Genomic DNA, 17806 nt, shown 5'->3' with positions numbered 1-17806 from the left:
GGTGAGAAGCTCACGGACACAATCTGTCCAACATTTAACATTGATTTATTTGTTGTATGATTATTACTTAGAATAACATGTACATTATAATAAAGCAACCCTTCTGGTCTTTTCTTTTAGTACTTTTAAATAAGATTTAGGTTAAAAACAATCAAAAAACAACACTCAGTGATCGCTTTTAGACTGACATGGATATATCTGACCAAAAGAGGGCACTGTCTCATTACTGAATACAGAGAAGAAGTCTATAACACGAACTCTAAACTGAAAGTGAACTCGTATTTAGACAGATTTATAACTTGTTTTTTCTGTTTTGTGTTTTGGGGGAAAAGAGCACATCATATTTTATCATTGCAGAAAATCAAACTCCGACCTTAAAAATCCTGTTCATTTCAAGACCAACGAAACTACTATCCACCTCAATGTGACCAGACAGAAAATACCTGGATAATAAAATATTTCTAATGTTAAACTCGTTTGAGAAGCCCTGCAATAAAGCAGGGCATCAAAAAATTAGATTATACTCATTGTGTTCCTCCCCACGGAAATCTTTAGTAAAAGGCGAAAGATTTATACGATCTGAAGAGAAACATGAGTGTACTAGCTTTAAGACAGCCGCAGTACGTACTTGAGCGACAGGAACACATTTCACAAGAACGGTGTGAAGCTCGCGGACACAATCTGTTCAACATTTAAAGGGGTCATATGATGCTATTTCAATTTTTCCTTTCTCTTTGGAGTGTTACAAGCTCTTGGTGCATAAAGAAAATCTGCTAAGTTGTAAAGACTAAAGTCTCAAATCCAAAGAGATATTCTTTATAAAAGTTAAGGGGTCAACCACACCCCTCTAAACGGCTCGTACACGCCCCCACATGTCTACATCACTATGTGGGAAGATTTGCATAACACCGACCAAATTTTCATGCAAAGAAAGAAGGCGTAACTTTGATTCTTGCTGTTGCCTCCGGCGCTATGTGTGGAGACGCTTAGTGTTTCGTTTGTATAAGAGAAACTACTTGTTTTTTTTTGGTCTTCCAAAAGAGGACACGACTAGAAATCAGTGGTTAAGTTGTATTTACGACACTGGAGGGTAAGTCACAGAGGGTCACTGCTGAAAGGGCTGGCTGTTCACAGAGTGCTGTATCGAAATATATTCATAGAAAGTTGACTGGAAGGAAAAAGTATGGTAGGAAAAGGTGCACAAAAAACAGGGATGACCACAGGCTGGGGAAGATTGTCAGGAAAAGCCAATTCAAGAACTTGGGAGAGCTTCACAAGGAGTGGACTGAAGCCAGAGTCAGCGCATCAAGAGTCACACGCTCAGACGTCTTCAGGAAAAGGGCTACAGCTGTTACATTCCTAGAACCAAGCCACTCCTGAACAAGAAAAAACATAAAAAGCATCTCACCTGGGCAAAGGAGGGAAAAAACTGGACTGTAGCTCAGTGGTCCACAGTCCTCTTTTTTTAGATGAAAGTAAATTTTGCATTTCAATTAGAAATCAAGGTCTGGAGTCTGGAGGAAGACTGGAGAGGCACAGTATCCAAAGTCCAGTGTTAAGTTTCTGAGTGATGATTTGGGGTGCCGTGATGTCTGCTGGTGTTGGTTCATTGTGTTTTGTCAAGTCCAAAGTCAATGCAGCCATCTAGCAGGAGATTTTGGAGCACTTTATGCTTCCATCTGCTGACAAGCTTTATGGAGATGCTGATTTCATTTTGCAGCAGGACTTAAGCACCTGCCCACAGTGCCAAAACCACTTCCAAGTGGTTTGCTGACCATGATATTACTGTGCTTGATTGGCCAGCCAACTCACCTGACCCGAACCTCACAGAGAATCTATGGGGTATTGTGAAGAGATAGATAAGTAACATCTGACAAACAATACAGAGGAGCTGAAGGCTGCTATCAAAGAAACCTGGGTTTCAATAACACCTCAGGAGAGCCACAGACTGATCGCCTTCATGCCACGCCGCATTGAAGCAGTAATTCGTGCAAAAGGAGCCCCAACCAAGTATTACTTTGGAGATCTTGAACATTACAATTAAAAAAAAATTTTTTTGATTGATCTTTGAGAAAATATTCTAATTTTTTGAGATACTGAATTTTTAATTTTCCTAAGCTGTAAGTCGTAACCATCAGAATTAAAACAAAAAACTCTTGAAATATTTCAGTTTGTGTGGAATGGATCTAAAAGATAAGAAAGTTTGCTTTTTTTGAATTAAATTACAAAAAATAAAGAACTTTTCCATGATGTTCTAATTTTTTGATATGTACCTGTATTTGTACAGACATTTATAACTTGTCTTTTCTATTTTTTGTGTTTTGGAGGAAAAATATCAAATAATTCGTCATTGTAGAAAACCAAAACCCAGCCTTGAAGATCCTGTCTAACTTCAAAACCAACGAATCTATTAACTGCCTCTGTATAAACAAATCTTAAAAAAAATTGGACAAAACATATTTCTGACATTTAACTCGTTTGAGAAGCCCCGCAATAAAGCAGGGCATCAAAAAATTAGTTTATACTCATTGTGTTCCTCCCCACGGAAATCTTTAGTAAAAGGCGAAAGATTTATACGATCTGAAGAGAAACATGAGTGTACTAGCTTTAAGACAGCCGCAGTACGTACTTGAGCGACAGGAACACATTTCACAAGAACGGTGTGAAACTCGCGGACACAATCTGTTCAACATTTAACACTGACCTATTTGTTGTATGATGGTGACTTTGAATAATCTGTACATAATAATAAAGCAAACCATCTGGTCATATCTTTTTGTTCTTAAGTAATATATAAGTAATATAATTTGTACTTAAGTAATATATATATATATATATATATATATATATATATATATATATATATATATATATATATATATATATATATTATTATATATATATATATATATATTTTTTTATTAATTACACTTAGCGATCGTTTTTAGACTGACATAGATATAGCTGACCAAAAGTGGGCACTGTCTCATTACTGAATACACAGAAAATGTTCTCTTCACGAACTCTAATCTGAAAGTGAGCTCGTATTTGGACCAGAGGCGTCATGCCCATTCAAAGTGACTGATTATCTGGCGAATTCTCTCATCAGAAACAACAAAGTGCAGATGTGCGTACGAATGTAAGAAAGATACTCATTTAACAATGTAAACAGCTTCAGTGATTTTAATGGGAGTTTTTGAGAGTGCCTGAACTCTGGCTAGACTGAATTAAAATGTTCTTTGAGAATGTAAATGTTCTTTGCTCTCTGTTAAAATGAAAGTGTTAAATTAGTAACTTACAACATTGTTAATAAACTCACATTAAATGCAAAGTCAGTCGTTATTGAAAATATTTTATGGCATGACACCCATATCTGGTACTTAAGTAAAAGGTCGGGTTTTTATGTGTAGTTAATAGATGACACTATTAGTCTACTTTGCCCATCACCATTTATTGATCAAATAACTATGTATAAAGGTGCAAAACGCGTTTACTTACACATATTTGAGGATCGAAATATTTCCCGATATAGTTAGTACGTTTGGAATTGTTTTGAATAAAAAGGAAAAATAAATAAAACATAAGCCTATCAGTTATACAGTACTATTGTAGCTGCTGTGTCACATGACAAGCATGGCTCCCCCTCTTTTGAGCATGAGAGCATTGCTGTGTTCGAAATGCCACACTATCATACTACTCTTACTATTTCTGCAGTATCCAGTATGTATGCTGTGCATAGTGTGCAAGTTTTCTGTATGCATGAAATACCTGGATGACCTACTATTTACCAGAATCTGCTAAATATAACCCAAGTACACTGAAATCAGTACAGAAGCTGTGTTCGGAATGGCATACTACCAGACAACTCCTACTATATTGCAGTATGCTGCATGTATACTGTGAATAGTAAGTGAATGTTCTGTATGCATGGAATGCCCGGATTACCTGCTACATTTGCTGAAATTTGATGTATGCATCTAAAGACACTGCATGGGATACTGTTTCCCAGAACACAACGCGCTCCATAGTAATTATAAATGTAACACTTTTATACATTCATGTTACTGTAAACTACAAACTATCACTGTGTGTCTAAAAACAATATCGTAAATAGGACATAAATTGTACTTTAATCTCTACAGCACGTTTCCAATCAAGTCAAATGATGCCACCTTTATCTCTATAGCGCTTTATACAGCACTGATTGTCTCAAAGATATTAAATAATAGTAATACTGCAGTAATAAAATATATAAATAGCATAATAATTTGTTGGCAGAGACTATTTACATTAACTTTTTTTTTTTTTTTTTTTTTTTACATACAGCCAAGTATGGTGACCCATACTCAGAATTCGTGCTCTGCGTGTGAAACACACACACACACACACACACACACACACAGTGAACACACACACTGTGAACACACACCCGGAGCAGTGGGCAGCCATTTATGCTGCGGCGCCCGGGGAGCAGTTGGGGGTTCGGAGCCTTGCTCAAGGGCACCTCAGTCGTGGTATTGCCGGCCCGAGACTCAAACCCACAACCTTAGGGTTAGGAGTCAAAGGTGGAGAGAGCATTGTACATACACTCCCTCTGCCCACCAATGTCTGGCTGTGATAACCAGCACTGCAAAAGATGCTCATCTATCTCTAGTATCAGTAGCGCAGTGAATTAAAGACGTGTGATGATTGATTTTGACACGATCGACCCGAGATCGAGGCCACTCTTTGCCACACTTGTCCTTTTCCCATCACACATCAGATCAGCAAGGCATTTATTTTCAATAAAAATAAAGGAAATATTTTAAAATTGGAATTAAAACTTAATAACACAGTATTATTAGGTGGTTAGCAGCAGGTTTTTGTCCTAATAAAGTTGCATTAATTTAATAATACTTTTAAGTATGATAATTTGAACATTGCCTACTGTTTTATAATGTACTACAGTACTGAAATATAAATATCTACCACCTAACTACTATTTACACAATTATTATTAGTTCTGTTCAGTATATAAAGTTCATTAATTATGAAATGAGTTCAATTGTGCAATATAGCTTTGTTTATTAGTATGAATCCTTAATTAACAAGCCTTTGTAAAAAGAATGGTTAGTACATGTATTTGTGAGGTAACAACCTCAGCAGCTGTGCTGAATTAATGTTTTGTCACGTGACATCACTTTAGCATACTACTCTGAATCTGAATTACATTTATTGCTTATTGTATACTCTTTCACACACTAGGCCTACTCTTTGAAAAATAGTAGGCAGTATACACTGTGTACAAGGCAGTACGCAAGTATGCCATTTCGAACACAGCCTATGAGCAAAACATATTTATTTCATCATTACAAGAAATCAAACCCCAGCCGTCAAAATCCTGTCCAAATTCAAAACCAACCAATCTATTATCCACCTAAAAGTGAATGAACATGAAAAAGCTAAATAAAAAAACACTTCTAACTTTCAACTCAATCAAGAAGCCCCGCAGTAAAGCAGGGCATCAAAAAATTAGTTTATACTCATTGTGTTCCTCCCCACGGAAATCTTTAGTAAAAGGCGAAAGATTTATACGATCTGAAGAGAAACATGAGTGTACTAGCTTTAAGACAGCCGCAGTACGTACTTGAGCGACAGGAACACGTTTCACAAGAACGGTAAGAACCTCATATGGACACAATCTGTTCAACATTTAACATTGATTTATTTGTTGTATGATGATTACTTAGAATAATCTGTACATTATAATAAAGCAACCCATCTGGTCATTTCTTTTTGTACTTTTAAATAAGATTTAGGTTAAAACCAATAAAAAAACAACACTCAGTGATCGCTTTTAGACTGACATAGATATAGCTGACCAAAAGAGGGCACTGTCTCATTACTGAATACAGAGAACAGGCTATAACACGAACTCTAAACTGAGCTCGTATTTAGACAGAGTTTTATAACTCGTCTTTTCTATTTTTGGTGTTCTGGGCAAAAAAGCAAAACATAACATCACTGCAGAAAATCAAACCCCAACCTTGAAAATCCTGTCCACTTAAACATCCACAAAACTATTCATTTCAATGCAAACAAACATAACAAAAACACTTGATATTAATATGTTTCTGATATTAACTCGATTGAGAAGCCCCGCAGTAAAGCAGGGCATCAAAAAATTAGTTTATACTCATTGTGTTCCTCCCCACGGAAATCTTTAGTAAAAGGCGAAAGATTTATACGATCTGAAGAGAAACATGAGTGTACTAGCTTTAAGACAGCCGCAGTACGTACTTGAGCGACAGGAACACATTTCACAAGAACGGTGAGAACATAACTGACACCGGTACTGCAATATATTGCAACAGAACAACGTTTAATGACGTTAAACGATTATGATATTTAAACGGCATAGTAAATAAGAGTGTATGCGTGTATAAAATTAAAAATACTTTGAACTTAACTGTACCCCATTGCATTGTGGGTAATAGAGCTTACTTCCGGATTCGTCATCACTCTCGAGGAATCAACTATCTTTACTGGCTTGAGAACGGTGGCCTTGATTTCTTAGATTTCACCACTATGATCCACACCTTTAAGATGCCCGATTCTTTAGCTAAACGGCCCTAAACCGTTTCATTCTCAATGGTAGTGCTAAACAAACAGATGCAATATACTTTCGCCCGCTAGCGCTCTCGTGGCGCTCTTCCGTGTTTTGGCACCGCGGGAAATTTGAATTCGCAGAAAAAGAAGAAAACACACAGCTGCGATCGCCTCGGTTGTTAAATTCAACGCATTCTCAAGGGTCTATCAAAGGTAAGATACTTTATGTGAGATCAGTTTACGTTTTGTTACCGTTAATGCTGAAATCTCGTTAGTAAACTTTGTTCGTTTCCAAACGTTACCTGTCGGGTTTTGTTTACTTTAGTCAAAGAAGCGTCCGGGTTACTATAGAAACAGCGTTCTGAGACGTGCGCTCAGGACTGCGCATGCGTACTAACTGATCTAGCCTGATCTATACGCTTTTTATAACGCATTTTGAGCAAAATAAACAACATTTATGACACAGTTGTTATCAGATTTTCATTTTTGTAATTTTTATATATAATTTTAAATTTTTGTGGTTTATATATATATATATATATATATATATATATGTATATATATATATATATATATATATATATATTATATATGTCTTAAATTCATAAAATAATGTCATTAAATGTTCAATGCTTAGCAAAAAGTAAATGAATCTCTTCCTCTGTGTTCTCTCTTGTTTTCCAATACAAATATTAAACATCTTTCAATCAAGATATGTTTATTTATGATGCAAATGTAAAATGAAGTCTTGAAAAATGTAATAAAATTAAATGAGTTTATACTTAAAACAATAACAAATATTTGTCAAAGACTTATCAAAACTTCCCTTTTATTAATTTGTTAATTAAATTAAGGTGACTCTTTTGCCAAACGGCAGATATTAGTTCTTGTTTTAATCACAAAGTCACTTCAAACAAGACTTCATATTTCATGTCATTTTGTATCTCCAGTAACTGTATCTTTATTTAAGAATCTTTATGCATCTGCACTGGAAAACAAGACAGAAATACAGAGGAAGAACGTCACTTTTTTGCAGCATGATCTAAACGTAAGGTAAAATATAAAATATTCAAATATTCAGTGTCTGGGAGCAGAGGGTTTGTGCATTTTGTAAAATGAATTAAAAAAGTATGAATTTCTGTTGGAAGTTGTATTTTTTAAACTCTGAAATTAATACAACTCATTGTGTTTCTCTCCAGACGTGTTTTTCATAATTTGTTCCTCAAATTTGATTTACTAGGTCTTAACTTTACCTTCATAAAACCTGCAGAAATGGTTTCCTTACATGTTAAACATTCCTTACATTCAACTTGTTGCAGACACCACTGGTACACTGCCTGTGTCTCAATCAGAATTTTCAGAATGCAGAAATTAATTAAATTCCTTTCCTCTGTATAGTAGGGCTGCACGATTAATCGCATGCATTTGTCATGCGTGTCTCATCAGTAAAGCCGGTTCCGTGATTAGCGGTAAACATCCGTCACCTGTTTTCAAATGCACCGGGAGTTAATACACAGAGCCGTAGTTCACTGACAAGCTACACAATATCGTGTTCATAATCGAATGCGATTAATCTCAATTATGAACAGAATATTGCGTAGCTTGTCAGTGACCTACGGCTCTGTGTATTAACTGCCGCTCCCGTTTTGAAAACAGGTGACAGACATTTACCGCTAATCACGGAACCGGCTTTACTGATGAGACACGCATGACAAATGCATGCGATTAATCGTGCAGCCCTACTGTATAGGAGCTACATGTATGCCACCTCTGCCTGCTGGCCTCGCCTGCGACCCGTCCTGGATCTGTGAAGACTGGTGGCAGGGTGTTTGTACTGGACCACAAACGCCGAGCCCATTGACAACTTGCTTAATAAACACCATGGGAAGAAGGACATCCTCAGCAGTATGCAGCATTGGTCCACAATTCCTGTACTGATCCAAACAGCATGCTCCCTTCAAACACAAATCTGCACATTTCACAGTATGTCAAGCACCTGGCCAAATTGCTGAACACCAGTTCATCCAGTTCACTCCAGAGAAACGTCTTTAAAGCAGGTAGCAAAACAACCAGAGTGCCAGTGGTAACAATGAAGCACCTGCTCTGACTCCTAACTCATGAGACCATTGAGAGAATTGTATTATGGAGCAGCAGCAGCAGCAGCAACCTGAGCAGGAGAAGAAGAAACAAACAAAGACTTGTCTTGATTGTGGACAGCCAAAGATTGTTCCTCTATCCACTTTATTTTTTAATCAGCAGGGCCCTGTCAGGTACCTCTACTGTCCCACAAAGGTTTTTAATGCTTACAGTGATTAAGGACTAACATACCCCAGAATAGACCTGAAGCAGTCCTCACATACACACAGGCTTTCCTGGCGAAGCAGCATTGCCCTGCTAAAGTCTTTTCCATCTACCAACCTCAGGGCATGCAGAAAGAGATGATCTGGAAAGAGTCTGCGTTTTACGAGATGGAAAGACAGAGATGGGTGGCAGAAGAAAAGAAATAAATGATATTCTTTGCCGCTTGGTAATATTTAACTCATGTATATACTGTATATTTTGATTTGTGTATTTTTCAGTGTGAGATTAATGTAGGGTGACCATATGCGCCGTTCATACGGCACACGTCCCATCCAGGATTTTAATATTGCCTAAATATCCAGGTTTTGGCTGTTTGCAGGTCGATCGTTAATGTCTATATATTGTCATTTTTGGATCAATATTTACTAATCTTAAAAAAAGTGCTTAAAGCATTTAATAAAAAAACAACTGAAAATGAAAAAAGAAGTGCTTCATGAGTGTTGTGTTCCACTTTGTAAGACTAATGTTTTACCGATCATTTATAAATTTACTTCAATTATTCCATCACTCAATCAATTTTCATTCAATACTTGAATATTACTAAGTTTGAGTTGAATTTAAACGCCACTTAACATATTAAAAGCCATTTAATATTTTACTTTGTCTTGTAAATATAACCATGTAATGTTTTACTACTATAATACTACTATTTAACTTAATATAAACTAATATATACAAAATACTCATGATACTTTGCTATCCAAAAAGGCAAGACACACATTTAAAATACTTTGCAGCTGTAATGTATTGTTAAATGTTATTATTTTGTTTTATAAAAAGCACAAAGCTCTTTGAAATAAAAAAAGGCAAAAAAAAAAAATGCATGAAAAATCTGATTAGCTGTGACATCATTTCCTCTCTTTGGCAAGATGCTGAAATCCTGTAATCTGATTGGCTGTCAGTGAATTACAACTATCCGGTCACAAGAGGTTAAGCTTAACTTCTCTTAACTTCTCCCATTCATTCTCTATGGTAGTGCTTAACACTACGGATGCAGTATATTTTTGGCCACACGTTGATTTCATGGGCGCTGTTGCACTTTTTCCGTGGCGGGATTTTCAAGTATATCTGAAGTCTTTGGTCGGTGGCATAGTGTCTGTCAGTCTGTCTGTAAAATAAAAACGTTGTTTCTCCCCGTCGGGGAATCGAACCCCGGTCTTCCGCGTGACAGGCGGAGATACTGTCCACTATACTAACGAGGAAGGACCTGGAATACTGAGGCGGAAGTGGGACTTTTATATAGTATCTCTCAAATGTACGGCACAACAACAAGCAAAATAAAAGTCGTATATCCTGCCTTAAATTATCGAACCCCGGTTTTCCGCGTGAAAGGCGGAGATACTGTCCACTAACGAGGAAACAACTGGTAATTTAAGGCAGGATATGGGACTTTTACTTAATTTTTCCTCGTTAGTATAGTGGACAGAATCTCTGCCAGTCACGCGGAAGACCGGGTTTTCCTCGTTAGTATAGTGGACAGAATCTCCGCCAGTCACGCGGAAGACCGGGGTTTCGATTCCCCGACGGGGAGAAACAACGTTTTTATTTTACAGACATGTGACTAAAGAAATGCCTCTAATATATATCAGTCAATAAATCAATCACGCAATAGTGTGGTTCATAAAGCCGTTGTAGTTTCACAGTAAGTGTATGTTGTACAAAACAAAACATTCATGAACGTTTTGGTAAACAAATCTAGCTCCAATTGTTAAACGCGCCCCTTCTCCTTCCCAGGAAGTGACTGACAGACTCTGCTCCACCAAACACTTCATGCTCCAACAGTGCAACAGCGCCTTTGAAATCAACGTGTGGCCAAAATTATACTGCATCCGTAGTGTTAAGCGCTACCATAGAGAATGAATGGGAGAAGTTAAGGGAAGTTAAGTGTGATCGTTTCCGTATCCCGCGCGGCAGACCGGGGTTCGATTCCCCAACGGGGAGAGATAAAGTTTTTATTGACAGACATATGACTAAAGAGATTCCTCAAAAGGAAAATAGGCTTTTAATTTGTTCAGTTGCCAAATAATACAACTAAACAAATGTATCCAACATACAAAGTAACTAAGTTCACTTCAGAAAAATAAAAATGAAATAAAAATGCCACGAGACTACAGTTTAAAAGTATTTCGTTATAATGAAAAAACAAGGTACAAGTAGGGCTGGACAATAATTCAATATCGATATGTATCGCGATAAAAACATTTTCAATAACGGTGATATGGTTTTTAAACACATTTCCGATATTTCGATATACCAGTGTTTCCCATACATTGATTTATTTGTGGCGTTTGACTTCGGTGAATAAATATGAGCACTGTACGTTTCAAAATCAAAACATGTCGCGGGTGTTTTATATGAATGTATCTCTGAAGGGAACCGACTGTTTTCAGAAAAGTTTCAATGGCATTTTCATTTTATCTGATAAAGAAGCGTTCATAAGCGCAGCTCCTTTGATTATAGCCGTTACTGGAGAAACCGCTGGGTCTACCACTCTCACAGCGCCTCCTGCTGGCAGATAATCAGTTTGCATTTAAGCCCGGCTCCAGCAACATGCTTTTTTTTTCCTGCAGCAACTCAAGAGCACTCTTCATACTCTTTAAACTGACTAAAGCACATTTGTTTCAATCTATATCCAAAGTACTGCAAAAACAGTTAAATTTTGAAATATTTTTTACTATTTAAAATAACTGTTTTATTTTAAAATGTAGTTTATTCCTGTGATCAAAGCTGAATTTCCAGCATCATTACTCCAGTCTTGACATGATCTTCAGAAATCATTCTATTATGCTGATTTGCTGATTATCAATATTTAAGAGAGTTGAGTACTTTTTTTCAGGATTCTTTGATGACAAAAGCTTTTGTAACATTACATTTTGATTAAATTTGATTTGATTACACTATTCCATTCAAAAGCTTTGAGTCAGAATCATTTCTTTCTTTCTTTCTTTCTTTCTTTCTTTCGGAAAGAAATTATAGAAATTTTTATTTAGCAGAGATGCTTTAAATTGATCAAAAGTGATGATAAAGACATTTATAATGTTAAAAATATTTCTATTTCAAATAAATGTTCTTCTAAACTTTCTATTCATCAAGAAACCTACTCCGCTGATTTCAACAAATTATTTTTGAGCAGCAAATCAGAATATAAGAATGATTTCTGAAGGATCATGTAATCAGAGTAATGATGCTAAAAATATAGCTTTGAAATCACAGGAATAAAATACATTTTTAAATATTTCCAAATATAAAACAGTTATTTTAAATAGTAAAAATATTTCAAAATGTTACTTTTCTTGCTGTATTTTGGATCAAATAAATGCATGCTTGGTGAGCAGAAGAGAATTCTTTAAAAACATTAAAAATCTTACTGTTCAAAAGCTTTTGACTGATATTATATATTAGCCTACAATTTGAAGTTAAAGATATTACTTTTAATTAGGTGAGACTGAAATGATTTTTTGACAGTGATTTCACATTTATTGTTTGTATGAAGGCTAAATACAAAAAATAATGTTTATTTTTATTTTTTTTCAAAAATATTAAATGAGGTGTCAGACTTGGCAAATTCATTTTTCATAAATGTATATACACTGACATCTGTTGTGGGCGTTCTTGGCAGTTTTTACGAGGCTTTTTATAGTGTTCATATCGATATCGGAATTATATCGTATCGACCGAAATTAAGAAATATATCGTGATATAAATTTTGGCCATATCGTCCAGCCCTAGGTACAAGAGTACTTCCGGTTTCGTCATCACGAACAAACCACAAAACAACCAAGACGTACTTGTTTTCCAGAATTTCCGTTAATATTATGTGGATAAAACCGAAACTACACAAATGGAAACAAAGGAAAAACACATTATGTTCACATAATATTTTATATTATATATTATTATCTTATAAGTACTGCTGCTACACATTAAGAGATCTACAGAGGCATATTCAATACATAAACCTCATTAGTGATATATTGAGATAAGTTAAATGAGTTATTAAAAACTACAGCATATTCTAAATTGAATAACAGAATAAGATTATCAGCCACGTCACAAACTCACCTTTCGTTTGTTTACTACAGCGACACCTAGTGATGATGGACGGTACGACAGGCTACAGCCAAACTGCGATTAAAGCGAATAAACAACGCGTCAAGAGTAAATATTTCTGTTAATAGCGGTGTTAAATATTGTCATGGCATCAAACACATATCAAAAGACTTTAATTCGACCTTATCCTTGAGGAGATACTGGCGTTTTACTTGTAGGCCTATTAGCTACACAATCACGTGTGTCCAAGAAAGCAAAAACTTATATTACAATAAAAAATATTAATTCTGTCTTCTAAATTAAGAGTCAAATCCGTAAAAACCGAGACTTACCTCGTCTCGCTCCTATCGTACATCACCCGCCACATGTTTTCAGAAATTGCTGAATAACTCCACATTAAAGGACCTTTTTTTGAGGTCTAATGAAGCCTGTGGCGAATTACACACCGTGTATTCTGTGAAGTGCGTGATTTTAAATACACGTGTTAAATAGTTTTTTGAAATAAAATAAATAAGCACAGAAAGGCAGCTATTAGAAAACGAATAAAGGCTATTCTTATGATACAGGCTACAGATATTAAAAACAACAGGCGTTCAGCATGGCATGCACACCTCCATCAGGGCCCTGCACAGATTTATAAAACATGCACAGGACAAAATGAGCACTAATATTTCATATTACACCCGTATAACGGTATAATATTAAGCAGTTTTTGCTTATAAATAAATTGGTTACAACAGCAGTTAATAGTATTATGCCCTGATTCGATTGGAGAGAAGTTCTAAGTGAAATCTTTTGCAGTTCATAATGCTTTTTGAAATAGGTTACAAGGCTCCCAATGCTGGCCATTTGGATGTTTGCCCAGAACAAAAGCACAATTAGTTTTTGCACACTAACTGAACCCAGTGGTTCTCCTAAATGAAATAATTTGATTATTGTCCAAGCTCTGTAAAGTTCAAATAAGGAATAAGGCAAAATTCCAAAGAAATTCCAAGAAAATAGCACAAAATAGCTCCACACCTACTATAGTTTTTGATATATATGAAGCTTTTATTTTTAATTTTTAATTTTAGTTACTTTTTTGTGTGCAATTGACATTTATATTTTTTATATTACATATATATTTTATATTTATAATTGTCTGTATATTTTTTTAAATATAACTATTTGTTATTTAATTTAGTTTTAGTTTTTATTTGTTTGCAGTTAGTAGTTTTAGTGTTTTAACTTTTAACTTATTCCATTTAGTTCAATTTACAAAAATGGTTTTAATAGTTCTAGTTAATGATAGTAACCCTGCTCCACACAGCAAGATATAGTTAGAAAAGTTTGTTTCATCAGTCAGTGTTTTATAATGACTTTTATCATTTTCTCTTTATTGCTGTATTGCATCATGCGCACATAGCTAACTGTTGAGAATTTGGGGTAATAAATGCTTGAAACAATTCATATGCACTATAAAAAAGGTGGAAATGGCCTGAGTATCGAGCATAATACTTTCCTTGTCCTTGCCTCTCTTCTACAGTATGTAGAACACAGCAGAGCCGGATCAGTGAGAAGAAAGTGCTTCACCCGAAGCTCTGCTGCATTTCAGTGTCTGCAGTTGCAAGTGAGGAAAACTCATCTCGCAGGACCGGGGCCAAAGGGCGTGAGGTAAGACATGGGTGGCCGTCCGCAGTCGTGATTCCACTGCTGAAATCTTTTTCCATGCTGCGGCTCTGTGCACTGGACAGTGTGGGAAGACATGTGGGATGAAAGAGCGTTTGCTAAATGCCCCAACCACACAATGTTTAAAGTCTACGCAGGGATGTTTAGATACTTTTGGAAATCAAGTGAAAAGGATGGAAAGTCTGCTATGAGAATTCAGAGCCCTTTAGATAACAGATTAGCTAATCCCGAGTCTCCGGCCAGAAGATCATTGCAAAAATGTTCCATTTCTGCATTGAAACCTTTTCAGAAAAGTGCTTAGAGAATAAACGCATTTCTTCTTGAAGGAATTGTAAGTTAATCTCACAAGCACATGATTGTTGAGGTTTATATGTGTGCCTTTGGTTCTACATTGACCCCTGACCCCTATCTTAAGGATGCTGCAGTGCAATTTCTTGATGGATAAATATTAAAAATCTAATCCATAGTTATTTTGTCCACATTTAAGGAGTTATACATGCACAAATGTGAAGATCGACATGTTTTGGACTCTAGTCTGCCATTATCTATAAACATCTGCTGGCTTATATGACCCAAAACACTGTTTAGTTTAGTTGGCTTCCTGCTCGGCTCTCATGCCTGTCTGGGACGATGATCTGTTCCTCTAGAGGAGTGAGTTAGTGCCAATGTGGTTTGGGTATCCGGTAAGACCACCACCGCCTGTCTACATCATGACCTCCAGTATGTTAAAGCAACACAGAGGAGTGAGCCATTCATGAACACATTCAAGAGAAAACACAAAATAGACGCTACTATTTAAAAGTTAGCGGTCAGTAATGTTTTTGAAAGAAGTCAGCTCCAAGGCTGCATTTATTTGTTTAAAAATCCAGTAAAAACAGTAATATTATATTAAAATTTAAAATAAATGTTTTTTATGTGAATATATTGTAAAATATAATTGATTCCTGTGATGAAAAGCTGAATTTTCAGCATCTTCAGTGTCACATGATCCTTCAGAAATCATTCTAATATGCTGATTTGCTGCTCAAGAAACATTTCTTACTATTATCAATTTTGAAATCCGTTGTGCTACCTGCATCATATCTCCTGCTCTACAGATATGTAAGTTGAGGGGAATATTTATATCAGTTTTATTGTTCATGAAGCAAAAATTGTAAATCAGATCACTTGGAAAAGTACTGTCATTTTTATAATAAAGCCAACAGTCAGATTATGGCAGCCTATGTGTAAACAATGACACTGTTGTCTTTGTAGAAGGAGAAAAAATGTATGAAAAAAATGATGAACTAAACCCATTTCATTATACATTTGCAGTCATGGAGGAAACTTGGAGGACTGCACTTTCCAGTCACTCAACCTGCTCTGTTCTGCATGGAATGCAGTTGTTCCTGAAATCAATGGCATCAAGTTTAGCTGAGGTTTTTTTTGTGATGCTGGCCTCACTCTATAATCTCTTTTATGATTGTATGACTCAGAATTATGAATTATGAGACTTGATCCCTCCCCAGCAGAGTTGAACATAAGTGTAATTCATTAGGCAGGAGGAGAGGCACGTGACATTGAGGAGATGAACAGAGATGTCAGGCTCTTTCTCCAGCATGTGGACTCCATTTGTGCGGCGCATGAGAGTGTTTGGCACAGAAGCCCTTTGGTATCTCTCAATCCATCTGCCTTTGCCAAATTATCATATCCTCCAGACTCCAATGAACGTAAATCATTGGCGGGAAGACGGACACGTTTTCCCTGGCTATCATAAAATGATGATTTAAAGCCACGGGCTGTCAAAACACGGCCATTCAGATTTCACGCAGCAGTTTAGGCCGGGAACACAAGGACTTCATCTCATCTGAACGATTTATGGCCTCTGAGGGACAGTGGACAGATGAGCGCTCGGCCCACCAGCAGACAGGAACGCACAGGAAACTCAGGCCTGTATTTAGAAGCCCAAAGCCTTGATATACCCATCAGCAGGGAGTTCCTCGTTCTTCCAGGAGAAGTCAGGATACATCACATGTGTGGAAGGTTTCTGTTGGTTGTGCTGTGTTTGTGAGCTTTGGAGTTTCGGCACTATATAATGTTGAAGGACACACACTGTTTTAGACTCAAGACACAAATTGAGACCAAGGAAAATAAATACTGTGAGTTTCCTGCATCTGGGCGAGATGTATGTGAACATAACTGGGTCCTTCACACACATTTTTTTCTTTAGCTTTTCTTTACCATCGTACAGTGATGGACTTAGATTAATATCATGGCACTTGGCTATAAGTTGCATTGTATTATATGACAGTGGTGGCTAAAATTATTAGAACACATAATAAATGACAGTGGTGGCTAAAATTATTAGAACACTATTTTCAGTGTAAGTCAGTTATTTCTATCTTTTGTAGTGTGTCAGTATATCAGTTTACATTTCCAAACATGCATTTTGGAGTCTGACACGAAGAAACAGAACAAACTGAGACAGACTCAATCCAGAAGAACTGTGGCAATGTCTCCAAGCTGCTACAAGAGACCTCCCTGCAAAGCACTATGTACAAGTACAGAAACTATGTACAAGTGCACCGGGGGCAAAAGCTGCTTTAAACGCAAAGGATGCTCACACCAAATGTTGATTTAATTTAGTTAATAGAAGTTAACTGATCAAGAAAATCTATTTATGACATTATCTTTGACAACATCCTCATTTATGGCATTTTTACACAAGTGCCGAACCTTTTAACAGTACTGTAGCTTTGCAGGGAGGTCTCATGAAGCATCTTGGAGACGTTGCCACAGTTCTTCTGGATTGAGTCTGTCTCAGTTTGTTCTGTTTCTTCATGTCCTTCCAGACAGACTGATAATGATGAGATCAGATCTCTGTGTGCAGCACTGGCTATTGTCAGAATTACATGATGTGGAGATTAATTAATCCTGATCATATTGGTAGGGACATATCTATCTATCTATCTATCTATCTATCTATCTATCTATCTATCTATCTATCTATCTATCTATCTATCTATCTATCTATCCATCTATCTGGTTTTATTTGAAGAAGGGTGTTCAAGACTTATGTTTTATGTGTGGACAGATGAAATGAAATGAAATCAGTGAGGGTTTGAATCTGCAGTGAATCGGAATGGGCTTTTGGAAAGAC

At 36.3% G+C, this 17806-nt stretch overlaps 1 long non-coding RNA gene and 5 other non-coding genes across 6 annotated transcripts; all 6 read right to left on the bottom strand.

Moving 5' to 3' along the window:
- Positions 1 to 483: 483 nt before the first annotated feature.
- On the bottom strand, positions 484 to 599 carry LOC122141147. Its single transcript, XR_006157572.1, has one exon. It is a non-coding gene; the product is annotated as a U5 spliceosomal RNA (small nuclear RNA).
- Positions 600 to 2484: 1885 nt separating this feature from the next.
- On the bottom strand, positions 2485 to 2600 carry LOC122141148. The gene has a single exon (XR_006157573.1). It is a non-coding gene; the product is annotated as a U5 spliceosomal RNA (small nuclear RNA).
- Positions 2601 to 5481: 2881 nt separating this feature from the next.
- Positions 5482 to 5597, bottom strand: LOC122141150. Its single transcript, XR_006157575.1, has one exon. It is a non-coding gene; the product is annotated as a U5 spliceosomal RNA (small nuclear RNA).
- Positions 5598 to 6134: 537 nt separating this feature from the next.
- LOC122141149 lies at positions 6135 to 6250 on the bottom strand. Its single transcript, XR_006157574.1, has one exon. It is a non-coding gene; the product is annotated as a U5 spliceosomal RNA (small nuclear RNA).
- Positions 6251 to 8613: 2363 nt separating this feature from the next.
- LOC109099763 lies at positions 8614 to 13562 on the bottom strand. Its single transcript, XR_006157515.1, has 4 exons — positions 13332 to 13562; positions 13012 to 13074; positions 8917 to 9042; positions 8614 to 8755 (listed from the first exon to the last, which is right to left on the bottom strand). It is a non-coding gene; the product is annotated as an uncharacterized LOC109099763 (long non-coding RNA).
- On the bottom strand, positions 10080 to 10151 carry trnad-guc. Its single transcript has one exon. It is a non-coding gene; the product is annotated as a tRNA-Asp (tRNA).
- Positions 13563 to 17806: the final 4244 nt, after the last annotated feature.

Source organism: Cyprinus carpio, chromosome B20, assembly GCF_018340385.1.
Source record: "Cyprinus carpio isolate SPL01 chromosome B20, ASM1834038v1, whole genome shotgun sequence".
In the NCBI taxonomy this organism is placed as follows: domain Eukaryota; kingdom Metazoa; phylum Chordata; class Actinopteri; order Cypriniformes; family Cyprinidae; genus Cyprinus; species Cyprinus carpio.
This window is presented reverse-complemented; position numbering and strand designations above follow the sequence as displayed.